The sequence below is a fragment of the Triticum urartu genome, chromosome 1A (assembly GCF_056163025.1).
Source record: "Triticum urartu cultivar PI428250 chromosome 1A, HENAU_Tu73, whole genome shotgun sequence".
NCBI classification, from domain to species: domain Eukaryota; kingdom Viridiplantae; phylum Streptophyta; class Magnoliopsida; order Poales; family Poaceae; genus Triticum; species Triticum urartu.
The window spans coordinates 527,270,441-527,287,903 of record NC_141873.1 but is presented as its reverse complement, the minus strand read 5'-3'; positions in this window follow the sequence as shown (position 1 = coordinate 527,287,903).

Below are 17,463 nucleotides of genomic sequence, written 5' to 3'. Positions count from 1 at the left end.
ATGATTTCTCTCTCCTCGACCTCATCATTTATTCTACGTGGCACTCTTAAGATAGAACCATTGTACATGTCCTTAGTAGCAAAAATTATGGGGACGAAATGGTGTGCTTCAGTCTTGTCTTGTACTATTCCTCCAAGAATGGCTGGGATGGTATGTAATGTCTTGTCTTATCTAAGAGTGATTTGAGACTTGTACTGAAAGAATGTGCTAATGCAGAGTCACTGCGGCTGCCCTCTGTGAATGATAACCAGTTTGTAAGATATTTCAAAGACCATCTTGACATATTTGTCGTATTTATGTTAAATGATAGTCGCATATTGTCAGGTTTGTGGCAGTTTTGATAGCACTTTCTTGTATCTTGAGCAGGTAAGAAGCTTACAAGCCAAGTGCACGAAATGTTGCGCGCATAATGGACGATTTGGAACATTGTCACCTACTGCCGGTGTGGGGCGCTGCTAGTCTCATGCCGGAATTGTGTGCCTGGCCTGCCGCAGCCATTCAGTTGTGGCTGCTGCCAGGGACCTGTTGCCGCATATTATGTTGCCGTCGCCTCCTCTTTCAGCTGCCAATTCTGTCACATTTCAATACTCCTAGCCGTGGATCGTTTGCACTAAGACTAAATGGTTAACTTGTCACTTATTCACATATCGGTACATCATGTATATTTGTATGTTAGATGGATCATGAGTCTGTCAGTTTGATCAGTTGCTTTTATACTTCCGCGCTTGTAACAATGTTGCCCATGAGCTTGCAAATCTAGACACAATCTCTGAGTTTACGTATTGATTCCAGGAAGCCACTGCTCCAAATTGTACTGTTACTCTGTTACCTAGATTCAGCTGGGCCCCAGTTTAATACTCCCCTGTCAAAATATAAGACGTTTTTGCAGTTCAAGTTAAACTGCAAAAACGTCTTATATTTTGTACAGAGGTAGTAGACCAAGTTCAAAACCCAAAAAAAGGAGTTGAGAAGCTCGTTTACAGAATTATCATGTTATCATAACAAGGTTGCGCACTGAACGATTGGTGATACAACATTAATCGTTATTACACTAGAGAAAGGAACTAATATGTATCGAACTACAGGAATTTTTTTTAGGGCAAGCACAAAGCTTTATTACGAAACAGTCTGGGCTACATCGCCCGATACAGCATCAGCTACAATGGCTGAGACATTATCATCAAACACAAGACCGTCTCCATCATGGAGATTTAAACCTAATTGCGCTAGAGTGGGCAGGCACATTTGCAACAAGCTTACAGTGGAGAAACTCACATGAGGTGAACCAGAGTTCGGCCTGTACTTTGATGTCTTCTATCGCCTGGGCTTCCTTGGAGAAATCAAGTGCATGCCTGTTTAATGCTTGCTCAACCAGCTGTGCTTCTGTCTCCACCATCATCCTTACACCACCTAATTCAGCTGCCAAATCGATAGCTTTCTCCAGTGCTTGCAGTTCAGCAGCAAATGCATCATACACATTCAAGGCATGCCCAGCCCTGGCAGCCACAATTTGACCTTCTGAATCTCTGGCAATAACGCCCCAAGCTCCATGCTGCTGGCCCAAGACATGGGCCCCATCCACATTAAATTTAATGATGTTCTGCCGCAGATGAACCCAATGGTGTATCAAACTACAGGATTGGCAAAATACAGAAGCCGTGTACATCCAGTAATATCTGTCGTCATCTCGATAACAATGGCAATATCTGTTGTTGCCTCATGCCATTGACATATCTCCATAAATCACTAAGTTAGAATTCAAGCAGCATGACAGACAATTTATAGGCCGATAGAAATGGATAGTAATAATTCGATCATACAAGCTTTTTACAAATTAACCACCAACCAATCAAATTATACACAAAACATAAGGACAAAAGTGGCTAAAGTCATGGCAACACTTAGAGAACCTAATCTAACACTAGTAGAAAACAGGGCTATGGTCCAGGCCGGCTCAGCCCATTAGTCCCGGTTCAGTCTAGAACCGGGACCAATGTGGGCATTGGTCCTGATTCATGAGCCCAAGGGGCCGGCCGGGCCACGTGGGCCATTGGTCCCGGTTCGTCTGAACCTTTTGGTCCCGGTTGGTGGGACGAACCGGGACCAATGGGCCTCGCTCCTAGCCCACCACTATTGGTCCCGGTTGGTGGCTTGAACCGGGACCAAAGGCTTCCCTTTAGTCCCGGTTCATGTCATCAACCGGGACCAATGAGGTGCCTATATATACCCCCTCGCGCAAGAGCAGAGCACAATGCTCTGTTTTTTCTGGCCGAGGGGGAGAGGGCTTTGTGGTGCTCTAGCTCACCTCCTATGCACATGAGGTGTTCGATGGAATGCCCGAGCCACACTACTTAAGCTTTCTCCTCTCGAAGCTCGACCTCCAAGCTCCATTTTCCTCGAGATTTGTCTAGATTTAGCGGTCCGTCACGCCCCGTCCCCGTCTTCACCGCCGTCGATCACTCGCGCCGATCTCATCACCGACACCACCGTGGTGAGCCTCTTGTTCTTATCTTATTTCTGAAAGGAAAAATATTCTTACTTGTATGTTTAGATAGATACTTGTATCAATTTCTTACATTTATTATTGCATCTTATATAGTGCGATGGTTTTGGTATCCGCCCCCGTCGGCCCTCGTCCTATCTATGATTCGGATTTGGTATGTATATTATCTTTATAGCTATTGGTTCATTTATTGTTTATGAAAATTATGCCGACCAACGTGACATAGATTTTATTTATCTAGGATGTATGTGAATGGAAATGCCAACCGACCCTATTGTCGAGAGGTTAAATTTAGTTGAAGAAGAAAACAATTTGTTGAAGGAAAAAATAAAAAAAATTGAGGAGGAGAAGATGATATTGGAGTTGCATGTTGCGGATGTCGTCGATGATCACAAGATCAAGATGGATGCAATGCGCTTAAAGATTAGAAAGATTAGAAAATATGCCATTCATACCGAGGCTTGGTATCATTATGCCGTTGGATCAATTGTTACCTTGGTTGCGATTATGATCGCATTTGTTTTCGCATTGAAATGTTTTACATAGTTTCAATGTATGGTTTAATTAATTAGATGCTCTGGAGAGCTATATGTTGTTAGATGAGAACTATGTATGCACTTTGGTTTTAATGTGATGATGAACTTCTATTAATTTGGACACTTAATTATATATAATGCACGCAGATGAACCGGCAATGGATGTACGGTGACAGACACACCCGCGAGTACATTAAGGGCGTGCATGAGTTTCTCGATGCGGCTGAGGCAAAAAAGCAGAATGGTTTTATGTGTTGTCTATGCACTGAATGTGGGAATACGAGGTCTTACTCTAACCGGAAAATCCTTCACTCCCACCTTCTGTATAAGGGTTTCATGCCACACTATAATGTTTGGACGAGGCACGGAGAAATAGGGGTTATGATGGAAGACGGCGAAGAAGAAGAGTACGATGACAACTATGTGCCCCCTGAATACAGTGATGCTGCAACGGGGGGAGCTGGTGAAGATCAAGAGGAACCAGACGATGTGCCCAATGATGCTGCCACGGGTGAAGCTGCTGAAGATCAAGAGGAACCAGACGATGTGCCCGATGATGATGATCTCCGCCGGGTCATTGTCGATGCAAGGACGCAATGCATTAGTCAAAAGGAGAAGCTGAAGTTCGATCGCATGTTAGAGGATCACAAAAAAGGGTTATACCCCAATTGCGAAGATGGCAACACAAAGCTCGGTACCGTACTGGAATTGCTGCAGTGGAAGGCAGAGAATGCTGTGGCTGACAAAGGATTTGAGAAGCTACTGAAAATATTGAAGAAGAAGCTTCCAAAGGATAACGAATTGCCCGACAGTACATACGCAGCAAAGAAGGTCGTATGCCCTCTAGGATTGGAGGTGGAGAAGATACATGCATGCCCTAATGACTGCATCCTCTACCGCGGTGCATACAAGGATCTGAACGCACGCCCGGTATGAGGTGCGTTGCGGTATAAGATCAGACGAGATGGCCCTGGTGTTGTTGACGGCGAGCCCCTCAGGAAGAGGGTTCCTGCGAAGGTGATGTGGTATGCTCCTATAATACCACGGTTGAAACGTCTGTTCAGAAACGAAGAGCATGCCAAGTTGATGCGATGGCACAGTGAGAACCGAAAGAAAGATGGGAAGTTGAGAGCACCCGCTGACGGGTCGCAGTGGAGAAAAATCGAGAGAAAGTACTGGGATGAGTTTGCAAAGGACCCAAGGAATGTATGGTTTGCTTTAAGCGCGGATGGCATTAAACCTTTCGGGGAGCAGAGCAGCAATCACAGCACCTGGCCCGTGACTCTATGTATGTATAACCTTCCTCCTTGGATGTGCATGAAGCGGAAGTTCATTATGATGCCAGTTCTCATCCAAGGCCCTAAGCAACCCGGCAACGAAATTGATGTGTACCTAAGGCCATTAGTTGAAGAACTTTTACAGCTGTGGAATGGAAACCGTGTACGTACGTGGGATGAGCACAGACAGGAGGAATTTAACCTTAAGGCGTTGCTGTTCGTGACCATCAACGATTGGCCCGCTCTCAGTAACCTTTCAGGACAGACAAACAAAGGATACCACGCATGCACGCACTGTTTAGATGACACTGAAAGTATATACCTGGACAAATGCAGGAAGAATGTGTACCTGGGCCATCGTTGATTTCTTCCGACCAACCATCAATGTCAAAAGAAAGGCAAGCATTTCAAAGGCGAGGCAGATCACCGGAAGAAGCCCGCCATGCGCACCGGTGATCACGTGCTTGCTATGGTCAATGATTTACACTACGTAATCTTTGGAAAGGGTCCCGGTGGACTAGCTGTTCCGAATGACGCTGAGGGACACGCACCCATGTGGAAGAAGAAATCTATATTTTGGGACCTACCCTACTGGAAAGACCTAGAGGTCCGCTCCTCAATCGACGTGATGCACGTGACGAAGAACCTTTGTGTGAACCTGCTAGGCTTCTTGGGCGTGTATGGGAAGACAAAAGATACACCTGAGGCACGAGAGGACCTGCAACGTTTGCACGAAAAAGACGGCATGCCTCCGAAGCAGTATAAAGGTCCTGCCAGCTACGCTCTTACGAAAGAAGAGAAAGAAATCTTCTTTGAATGCCTGCTTAGTATGAAGGTCACGACTGGCTTCTCGTCGAATATAAAGGGAATAATAAATATGCCAGAGAAAAAGTTTCAGAACCTGAAGTCTCATGACTGCCACGTGATTATGACGCAACTGCTTCCGGTTGCATTGAGGGGGCTTCTACCGGAAAACGTTCGATTAGCCATTGTGAAGCTATGTGCATTCCTCAATGCAATCTCTCAGAAGGTGATCGATCCAGAAATCGTACCAAGGCTAAGGAGTGATGTGGCGCAATGTCTTGTCAGTTTCGAGCTGGTGTTCCCACCATCCTTCTTCAATATCATGACGCATGTCCTAGTTCATCTAGTCGACGAGATTGTCATCCTGGGGCCCGTATTTCTACACAATATATTCCCCTTTGAGAGGTTCATGGGAGTCCTAAAGAAATATGTTCGTAACCGCGCTAGGACAGAAGGAAGAATCTCCATGGGCCATCAAACAGAGGATGTTATCGGGTTTTGTGTTGACTTCATTCCTGGCCTTAACAAGATAGGTCTCCCTAAATCGCGGTATGAGGGGAGACTGACTGGAAAAGGCACTCTTGGAAGAGACTCAATAATATGCAGGGACGGATATTCTTGGTCTCAAGCACAGTACACAGTTCTACAGAACTCTACCTTGGTGACCCCGTATGTCGATGAACACAAGAACAGTCTGTGCTCCAAACACCCGGAGCAGTGCGACGACTGGATTACATGTGAACACATCAGGACTTTCAGTAGTTGGTTGGAAACACGTCTCAGAGGTGACAACACTGTTTGTGATGAGTTGTACTTGTTGTCAAGGGGACCATCTTTGACTGTATTGACTTACAAAGGATACGAGATAAATGGGAATACATTTTACACGATCGCCTAAGATCAAAAGAGCACCAACCAAAACAGCGGTGTCCGCTTTGATGCAGCAACCGAGAGCGGAAAGGACACATATCATGGTTACATAGTGGACATATGGGAACTTAACTACGGACCTGAATTTAAGGTCCCTTTGTTTAAGTGCAAATGGGTCAATCTGTTAGGCGGCGGGGTACAGGTAGACCCACAGTACGGAATGACAACAGTGGATCTGAAAAATCTTGGGTACACTGACGAACCGTTCGTCCTAGCCAATGATGTGGCACAGGTTATCTATGTGAATGACATGTCTACCAAACCGAGAAAAAGAAAAGATAAGGAAGCGAATACATCATACGATGAGCCAAAGCGCCACATAGTTCTTTCAGGAAAAAGGGACATCCTGGGAGTGGACGGCAAGACAGACATGTCTGAAGATTATGAAAGGTTTCATGAAATTCCTCCCTTCAATGTCAAGGCTGACCCAAGCATCCTGATAAACAATGAAGATTATCCATGGTTACGGCGCAATAAGCAAATGACACAAGCGAAGAAAAAGTGAAGACTTTCTCCCGCAACTATTATGATGATACCATGCCAAATTTGTAACAGACGAACATGCTACCATTGTCCGTTTTGTACATGCACATGCTATGTGGGTGAAATTATGATACCATCCCAACTTTCAACTTTTTCAAAGTTCATTTGAAATGCTTTCATGCCTTATGGTTCGAAACTTTGATACTTCGAAAGTGATTGTCCATTTTGTACACGAAGTGCATCAAGTTTTTGTCGTAACCCTCTCTACTTTTTGGAACATGCTATGTGGGTGAAATGATGATACCATGCCAACTTTCAACCTTTTCAGAGTTCATTTTGAAATGCTTTCCAATTTCAGAGTCATTTAGCACAAAGAATGAATTAATAGCAAACAGAATGAACTACAAAACTTTTATGAAAATAAAAACAATCAATTAAAATATTATGTTATGATCAACTAAAATAAAACTATAATATTCTTCAATAGCAAAAAGAATATAATTTTTTTGACCTAAAATCAAACTATAAGTATTTAATTGTAATTATAAATAAAAAATAAATAGCAAAGAAGAAAAAAAATCTATTTTTATAGTAAAGTTATTCATAAACTAGTGATTCACACAAATTTTTAAAAATTCAAATTTAAACTATTCAAAATTTAAAACTAATGGCACTAACAGAAAGTTTATAATTTTTGTGACCTAAAATCAAAAAGAAATCACTAAAAAACTGTAAGTATTTAGTTGTAAGTATAAATAAAAAATAAATAGAAAAAAATTCTATTTTTATAGTAAAGTTATTCATAAACTAGTGATTCACACAAATTTTTAAAAATTCAAATTTAAACTATTCAAAATTTAAAACTAATGGCACTAACAGAAAGTTTATAATTTTTGTGACCTAAAAGCAAAAAGAAATCACTAAAAAACTGTAAGTATTTAGTTGTAAGTAGAAATAGAAAAAAAATTCTATTTTTATAGTAAAGTTATTCATAAACTAGTGATTCACACAAATTTTTAAAAATTCAAATTTAAACTATTCAAAATTTAAAACTAATGGCACTAACAGAAAGTTTATAATTTTTGTGACCTAAAAGCAAAAAGAAATCACTAAAAACTGTAAGTATTTAGTTGTAAGTAGAAATAAAAAAATAAAAAACCAAAAAATGTAGAAATAAAAAAGAAAAAACCAAAAAAAATGCCTCCTACTGGGCCTCCACGGCCTGAATATGACTAGAAACCCTACATGGGCCAGGATTCAGGCCCGCAGAAGGCCCAATAGGCCCATAGGGAGTAGCAAGTTTAGGCCCGAAAGCCTGCATTAGAGAGGAGCTCGAATGGGGAGGCACACCAGCGCTTATAAACCAGTGTCGGCGCCCTTCAGCTAGCGATGTGGGACTAAACTTTTGGGCACGGGGCAGCACAAGGCCATTGGTCCCGGTTGGTGGCACCAACCGGGACTAAAGGGGGCATTGGTCTCGGTTCGTGGCACCAACCGTGACCAATGCCCCCCTTTAGTCCCGGTTGGTGCCACCAACCGGGACCAAAGGCTGCCGCTTCCCGCCCTTTGGGCTGCCGAAAATTGGCCTTTGGTCCCGGTTCATCGCACCAACCGGGACTAAAGGGGGGCATTAGTCCCGGTTTGTGCCACGAACCGGGACCAATGCTCTTGCTATATATACAGCACTTGTCAAAAATTTCATTCAGTTCCTCATTCTCGTCCTCGTCGCCCGCGCACGTCGTCGCAGCCCCCGTCGTCGCCCACGCCCCGCGCCGCCCCGTCGTCGCCCGCGCCGCCCCGTCGTCGCCCGCGCCGCCCCGTCGTCGCCCGAGCCCCGCGCTGCCCCGAGCCCACCGTCCTCGTCGCCCCTGCCCCGTCGCCGCCAGGCGCTGCCCCGACGCCGCCCGCCGCCCGCCCCCGCCAACGCCGTGGTCGTCGCCGACGCCATCGCCGCCGCCACCGCTGTCGCCCTCGCCGGCCGCCCCCGTTGTGAGCCGCCGCCGTCGAGGCTCTGTTTATATATGCAAAAGTTTATATATGCAAAAGTTTATACATATATGCAAGTATATATGTATTTTATATATGCAAAAATTTATATATCTAGCTAGGAAGAAGGAACAAAGGAAGAAGAAGAAAAACTTATATATGAGAAATGTATGTATTTATATATGAGAAATGTATGTATGTATAGATGTATGTATGTGGATACATGAGGGGGGGTCAATATACCCCCTCTTCGATAGCATTTTTGTGCATTTTAGGTTAGTGTATATATATATATATATGTTGATGTATATATGCAAAAGTTTTTCATATATGTATTAATTTTTTTAAGTTGTTAGTAGATATCGATTTTAGGTTAGTGCATTTTATCACTGATTTTAGGTTAGTTGAGCCTCTTTAGTGCATTTTATGTTTGTTGCATTTTAGGTTAGTGCATTTTATGTTAGTGGAGAGGAAAAAGTAAAATAAGGAAAAGGAAAATAAGTAGAGAAAGAAGGAGAAGAAGAAGGAGAAGACGAGGAGAGGAAGAAAAGGAAGAGGAGAAGAAGAAAGGAATAGAGGAGAAGAAGAAAAAATAGAAAAGTTCTTCTTCTCCTCTTTTTTTTCTTCTTTTTTTTCTTCGATCTTCTCCCCCTCCCGATAGGAAAGTTTTATGTAGAAAGTTACAATTTTTGAAAAGTTTTATATATGCAAAAATTACAATTTTAGAAAAAGAAGGATAGGAAAGAAGAAAATAAGAAGAGGAAAGAAAGAAGAAGAGGAGAGGAAAAGAAGAGGAGAAATAAATAAGAAGAAGAAAAAAGAAGAAAAAGAAGAGGAGAAGGAAGTCTTTCTTTCCTCTTCTTATTTTCTTCTTTCCTATGCTTCTTTTTCTAAAATTGTAATTTTTGCATATATAAAACTGCTGACCCCTCGGCGATCCTCTCGAACATGAGAGGAAGAAGAGGGTCGTCTAGGGGTCGAGGGTTCCAGGGTCGTCGAGGGTTCGAGGGGTTGAGGATCGCCGAGGGGTCGAGAGAGGTTAATTTCCTAGTGTCAAAGTATTGAAGAAAGCCATGCCTTCATCATTAGCCGGAAGTAACCAGGGCATGTTGGTACGAAGTTCTGCAAAGTTGTTCTGGAATGGAGTCCCGGATAGAATAATCCGCCTTTTGGTACGAATTCAGCAAAGGCCTTCCAAATAGCGATATTCGGAAGGCTTTTGCTGAACTTTGTACCAAAAAGCGAATTATCCTATCTGGGACTCCGTTCCAGAACAACTTTGAAGAGCTTCGTACCATCATGCACATGTTACTTTCGCCTAATGATGAAGACATGGTTTTGTTGAATCCTTTGACACTAGGCAACCTCCCGACCCCTCGGCGATCCTCTCGAACATGAGAGGAAGAAGAGGGTCGTCTAGGGGTCGAGGGTTCCAGGGTCGTCGAGGGTTCGAGGGGTTGAGGATCGCCGAGGGGTCGAGAGAGGTTAATTTCCTAGTGTCAAAGTATTGAAGAAATCCATGCCTTCATCATTAGCCGGAAGTAACCAGGGTATGTTGGTACGAAGTTCTGCAAAGTTGTTCTGGAATGGAGTCCCGGATAGAATAATCCGCCTTTTGGTACGAATTCAACAAAGGCCTTCCAATAGCGATATTCGGAAGGCTCTTGCTGAACTTTGTACCAAAAAGCGAATTATCCTATTTGGGACTCCGTTCCAGAACAACTTTGAAGAGCTTCGTACCATCATGCACATGTTACTTTTGCCTAATGATGAAGACATGGTTTTGTTGAATCCTTTGACACTAGGCAACCTCCCGACCCCTCGGCGATCCTCTCGAACATGAGAGGAAGAAGAGGGTCGTCTAGGGGTCGAGGGTTCCAGGGTCGTCGAGGGTTCGAGGGTTCTTCTCCTCTATTCTTTCTTCTCCTCTTTTTTTTCTTCTTCTTCCTCTTTTTTTTATCGGGAACGAGGGTCGTCGAGGGACATAGATGTAGTGTCATCGTTGTCGATATATACCCCCTCCCGATAGCTTACTATGATTAGGTAGCTAGTTCTACGTTTGGCACTAATATATCCATCTGTCATGTTTGAATAATAATTGCCATGTTGTAAATATTTGTAGAAACTATGGACACCGCCCTAGACGAAGCAACAAAAGAAGCGTTGTTGAGGGACATAATCGCAGAAGGAAGTGATGTCATCTCGTTGTTTCTCAACGAAACCGATGGTCTGGAAGGAGAGGGTGAACAAGCTAGCTACGGTGACCTAATGCCGGTGCAAGAAGAAGAACATGAGGACGGCTCCGGTGACCCAATGCCGGTGCAAGAAGGAGACCGTGATGACGGCTCCGGTGACCGAACCGAGTCCGGCCAGGTATATATATTAGTTAAGCCTATGCTGACTAGCTGATTGATGCATTCATTGTTTTGGTATGTACACATATTAATTAAGTCTTTGTTCTTTTTTCTAGCCCTCCGGATCGAGCACAACTTCGGTAAAGAGACGAGGCCTGAAGAAAAAGTTGAGCTCGGATGAAAAGTTTGAGATCATAGCAATCGCGCCCGACGGCCAACCTATTGAACCCCTCCGGACAAAGAGCACATTTGTTGCTCAGTGCGGGGTTCTGGTTAGGGACAAGATCCCGATAAGCATCCAGCAATGGTTTAAGCCGGCTACAGAAGACCCTGAGGTCTCTTATGTCAATGATATGCAGAAAAATGATCTTTGGACTGAGCTGAAGTAAAATTTCACCCTACCGCCTGAGGATAATCCAGAGAACCCAGTTAAAGAGAAATTAATCAAGTCTTTTGCTCTGAAGAGGATGGCAGAACTATTCAGGAGGTGGAAGAAAGAGCTAAATAAGTTTGTCGAAAATAATGAGACACCAGAATTCAAGGGCAGATATGAGAAGATCAGAGATCACTGGCCTGCATTTGTGGCCCACAAGACATCGGAAAAGAGTCAGAGATGTCGGCGACAAACAAGCAAAATGCTGCGAAGAAGAAGCTTCACCATCGCACGGCCTCAGGTGGCTACCTCGTAGCCCGGCCTAAGTGGTCCAAGACTGAGAATGATCTGGTTCATAAAAGGATCGAACCAGAGACAATTAACTGGCCAGACCGTTGCCGGACTTGGTTCTTCGGGGCTGGCGGAACCCTAGGCCCTGTAACAGGGAAGTGCATTTGGACGAACGATCAAATGGACATACCAGTCAGTAAGCTTAAGCAGTATATCGAAGCAGCGCAGGAAGGGACGTTCTTTCTAGACAGAGAGAACGACGAGCTCACAATGGCCCTCGGGAATCCTGAGCACCCTGGACGAACACGAGGCACGCCAGGCTCCATTCCGTGGAAGGTTGGGTTTCCGGACGCAGGTGGTTACAAATCCCATGAGAGGAGGAAAAAATTGCAACAGACCCAAATGCAGGCGCTGCAAGCAAGGGTAGGCGCGATAGAGGAACGAGAAGCAAATCGCAGCAAACATACTACCGAAGCCTCCCCCGAAGCTACCCCGCCATCTCAGCACAGAAGCAGCGTGGCTTCCACCGAGCTGCTTCAGCCGGAGCATGCCTTGACGGCTCCTGCCAGCTATCCCGTGGATGCTATAACGGAGTCTCAAAATTGCCACCTTATGACGCAATGGATGAATTTGAAGGTCAAGGCGGCTGTTGGCTCTGTTTATCCTACTGAACCCGGCGCAACTTTTCACTGTCGGCCGATTCCAGAAGGATATGCTAGGGTGATGGTGGATGAGATAACGGAGGGATTTGAGGACCTCCAGCTTGACCACCCTACCAGTGAAGGGGAGACTCGGCTTGGGTCTGCTCTGAAGACTCCATGCCTATGGCGGAAGGAGCTCATCAACCTTCCGAACTGGACGCCACCGCCTCCTCCTCCTCCTCCGGCGAGTCAGGGCACTCCGCCTCCACCGCCTCCTCCTCCGGCGAGTGACGATCAGGGCCCTCGGTCGGCTCCTTCTCCGGCACGTGGCGGCACTCCGCCTCCTTCTCCGCCTGCGCCGACGCGCCCGAGCAGCCAGCCTCCTCTTTCTCCGCCTCGTCAGCAAGGGCGGAAGAGACCTGCCACCGCTCCAGCTGCTCCGGCGCGTCGTACTCCTTCTCCTCTGCCTCTTAAGCAAGTAAAGAAGACAACCGCTACGTCTGCTCGGTCGGCGTCTAGCAGTACAACCAGAGGCAGGAGGACATACAAATTCGGTCCTTCTCTGAAGACTCTAGAGAAGTTACCATATGAGAGGACCCTGGAGGAGAACGCCGAGATCGCGCGAGAAGTGAGGAGCTTCTTTGAAGGGGTGAAAGCAAAGAAACATCCACCTCCGGAGGAGAAGGTAGATCGGGTGAAAGTGAAGCGCACTCTGGCTGCCCTGACAAAACCACCGAAGTCTGATCCGCCGAAAGGAAACTATGACCGCATTATTGGAAAGGAATTTGCCGAAGCGGAGCGGTCGGGAAGTACTGTCAGTGATCAAAGGCTGAAAGAACGACGAGCTGGGAAACAAATTGCCCAGCTCGGCGAACAAGCGAAGCAATCGTGCCCCCCGCTCAAGGTGCCTAGCCACAACGTCGCTAATGATCCGAGGATGGTGCCCGGTTATAGCAATCTTGCAGATTACCTACCCGACGAAGTACATTATGAACCCATGGACGTGCAGATACAAAGATACGAGTACGGGAAGCCTCTCGTCAAAGATGAAAGATCTCTATCAACGATGATGCGAAGATTGCATGATTGGTACTTGAAAATCTGCAGAGACTCTGGGGGGAGGAGTACTTTGTATGCGAGAGTTAAACCGGAGCATGACCTCGTTGGAATTGATCTGTTGCCTGTTCCATTTGAGGAGTTCTATCAGTTTTTCAATCAATTGGCCCTCGATAAAACAACGGTCGCCTGCTACTATCTGTAAGTAGTACTACTTCTGTCATTAAGTTTCATTATATAGCTTAGCTCTTTCATTGCATGTATTTATAATCATCCTCACTATATTATGCAGATTGAAGATCGTCGAATTGAAGAAAAGACAAGTCGGTGATATTGGGTTCATTAACACATATCTCATAGATGCAACTGAGGTTAAACTTCATGCCGCAGCTACCGAGGCCAACTTGCTACGATCGTTCGTAATAAATCAAAACAAAGATATAATACTCTTTCCTTACAACTTCAGGTGAGTGTTACTGTCTTGTGCGTATTCGGTTTCCCTTATATATTAGTCAAGGTTATAGTAATGTAATTGATGAGTTATGCATGTGTGTGCAGTTTCCACTATATTCTCCTAGAGATTAAGCTTGAGCAGGGAGTAGTAACCGTCTTAGACTCTAAACGAAAAGATCCCCAGGACTATGCAGACATGACTCAAATACTCCAGAAGTAAATTAAATCGATCATTATCCACCATATCAGCAACTTTGTTCATTTCCTGATATCAAGTAATTGTTTTCTTTGTCCGGCAGGGTTTGGAGAAAATTCACCAAAACAGTTCCGGGACTGCCGAAGGAGCTGGAATTTAGACACCCGAAAGTAAGTACTATAGTAGCATGTTCCGCGCATCTCCTAGTGATTCAAGCGCTAGTTTCATCAATACCATTTAGCATTCTTGCTTATCAGTTTGATTGACCTCTATTTCTTATAAAGTGGTTGTGGCAGGAACAAGGGAATGATTTCTGTGGATACTACATCTGCGAGTCCATCCGCCACACGACCTGTGAGCGGGGCGGGTACTCTAACGAACAATATGAAGTACGTAAATAACAACATTCACAATTTTATTTTATTACCATCATTTGTGTTGAGTTTCATTCATTCATATATATATATGTATTGACCCCCTTCTTCAAATTAGATGTTTCGGAAGCGGGGTGAACTCCTAGCACCAGCTCGCATGCGAGCAATTCAAGAGGAATTGGCGGCATTCTTTCTTGACCACGTGATCCCTGAAGACGGAGAATTCTATGTGGACCCTAAGTCCGTATGATTATATTTGTAAGAGATAATTATTGTATATATGTAGCCGGTAGTGTCAGATAGATATACGAGAACTTGTTGTTCGACCAATCTCTCGGAGAAGGAGAGGTGGTCTATATCACTTCTCTCTGTATGCATATATGTTCATGACGATCTTCTGTTTCCTTCGTTTGCTTACTAGCTAGCCAGCGTGTCTAGTCCTCTCTATACGTATGTATAGTACGTAGCGTCGACCAAGCACGGACATAAGAGAGGACACTTCTCTCTATTAATTATAGCTAGCTAACACAATATATGAAACACCTAAATTAACCCCCCCAAACCCCCAACCCCCCCCCCCCCTTTCAAAACAAAAAACAAAAACCCCAGCCACAGAAATGCTGACGCGTGGATGCCTATTGGTCCCGGTTGGTGCCACCAAGCGGGACCAAAGGGTCTCCTGACTGGGCTCTGCGCTCTGCCCACGTGGAGGGCCTTTAGTCCCGGTTCTGGATTGAACCGGGACTAAAGGGGGGAGGTATTAGTACCGACACTTTAGTCCCGGTTCCGGAACCGGGACTAAAGGCCCTTACGAACCGGGACTATAGGCCCTTTTTCTACCAGTGTAAGAATGGTATAGAATGATAATTTCTTTGAAGATCTCTCCTCATTTGCGAGAAATCCTCCTGCCTGTCGCAGCCATGTCGAAAGCTACCTTCCTCTCCAGTAGCTCCCGTGGTGGAACTTGAGATTCGTGTTATTGTCGATACCGAAGAATTGGGGGTCAGGAATCTCCATTGGACGATCCTTAGCCACAATTTCTACATCAAATAACTAAATAACAGGAATAATAGGTCAATAAAGTATCATTGAATATGAATTTCCTGTTGGCAGAGAAATTGGAAAAAAAAATCAAAGAGAAGTTGATACAAAAGCAAATACCTCGATCAAGGAATCTGAAGGAATTGGAATAGATCAGGCGATACTAGTGAGCTCAGACAAGTAAGATGGGTACTTGTGACTTAAGTCAATCTGCAATACATCGATAGTGTAGCATCTGATATCACTGGATCAAGCAAACACAGTGCAAAATATATGCTGTGATCAAGTGCTTGATTAAAAGGAATAACTCTGGTACTGGACTTACACATGGCACAAAGAAGAAGGCATCATGGCATGATTGGATCAGTGAAAGGGAACTATAGGAAATGACATGGTATTAAAATTACACAATGCATAACACCTACACCATCAGTGCAGAACAATATGAACTGAACCTTTATGAGTGTTGAATAATTAGCAGTAAATAAGTAACTTCACGTTCATTTGATGCTTTAGATAATCAAAGTTCCCAACTAACAGAAACAAGCAGCTGATGGATATGTGGAGTTGCAATCAGCTACGCAATTCAGTCAACTAGTGGTTTCCTTTCAAAGCTGTAGTACAGGATATGTGACAACAGTTGGATGGTACTGTAATTACGATTGTTCAGAGTTCAGACATGCAATTCAGTGGTAGACAAAAACCTACGAAGATTCTAAGGGGAAGATGTAAAGGATGGGGGTATGTGGCCAGACCGTGAGGCGTCACCGGCGGAGCAAAAGACGCGACGAGGCCACCCGAACCCTAGGGATGAGGCAGTACGGCGTCGACAGGATAGTGGCGCCCGTCTCCTCCGGCAGGAGGTGGCGGCGCACCAGTATGTTCCTCTGCCGGATTCGTGGAGGACGAGGCGGCGCACCAATATGTTCTCCCGCCGATGCCACGCCCTCCGTCCCGGGGGCCGCCGCCGCCGCCGTTGTCGACCTAGGGTTCGCGTAGGCGTTCGAGCCGACTAAGCCACGGAGAAGGTCGTGAGTGAGGCGGCCGCCGGGATACCGCAGATGAGGAGGGGGCGGCGTTCGACCTGGCTGGAGCAGGAGGACCTCCGATCTGGTGGGTAGCGACTAGCGACAATCGGGGATGGGGAGAGGAGCAGGAGATTTTGGTTGAGGGGCGGTTGCTACGGGCGGGATAAGATCGTGGGGGAGATTTTTTTTTTTTTTACCGGACGCCGGTGGCGCCATCGGCTAGCAAGGGTACAAATTTTTGGAAAAAACAGAGGGAAATGGTATTTTCGGCGTAAGCATGTGAAATGTTTTCAAGAAATTAGAATTTTTTTTAGTGTGCTCGGGCGACTATGATTGATACTTGTGGGCCCGGCCCGAGCAACCAAGATCGTTACTTGCAGGCCTGGAAGACTAATATTGGTATTTCTGAACCCGGACGACTATGATCAGTATTTGCAGGGCCTGACGACTAAGATTGGTACTTGTGGGCCGGGACGACTATGATCAATACTTGCAAGGCCGAATGACTATGAGCAGTGGACTATGAGTTGTTTCTACGTGAGTAGATGGGAATGAAAGCTCCCTAGCCTCCCCGGCCTTATATACTCGAGGAGGCTAGGGTTTTACAGAGAGAAACCAATCTAGGGTTGCCGCCGCACCAACTAGGAGGTTAAGTTGGTTGCATGGTATAACACCGTCAGTAGGACCTCGGTTAGGTCTTCAACATTGGCAACTAGGTGGGTGGTTGGTGGGTCGAAAAATCCAACCTTCCCACATGACTCCCAGATCCGATCATAAAACAGAGGGCTGGCCATCTAATATTGCGAGCCTATGAATCCGATCTATCATCTCATTCAGAAGGGTTTTGTTGCAGTCACTACTAGGAAAAAGCCTAGCAGTAGCGCGAGTTTTTGGCCTATCAGTAGCATGCGAAGCCGCGCTACTGATAGGGCGCTACAGCTAAAGGTAGCAGTGCGCCGACTTACACGCGCTACTACTATACGTACTTAGTAGTAGCGCGTTTTGTAGAAAGCGCTACTGGTAAGTACTAGCAGCGCGCCTTTGTGCCCGCGCTACTACTACTATTGCGTATTCTATTTTCTCTTTTTTATGTCATATTCATACATCATTATACAAGTTTTCATACAGTAGTAATTT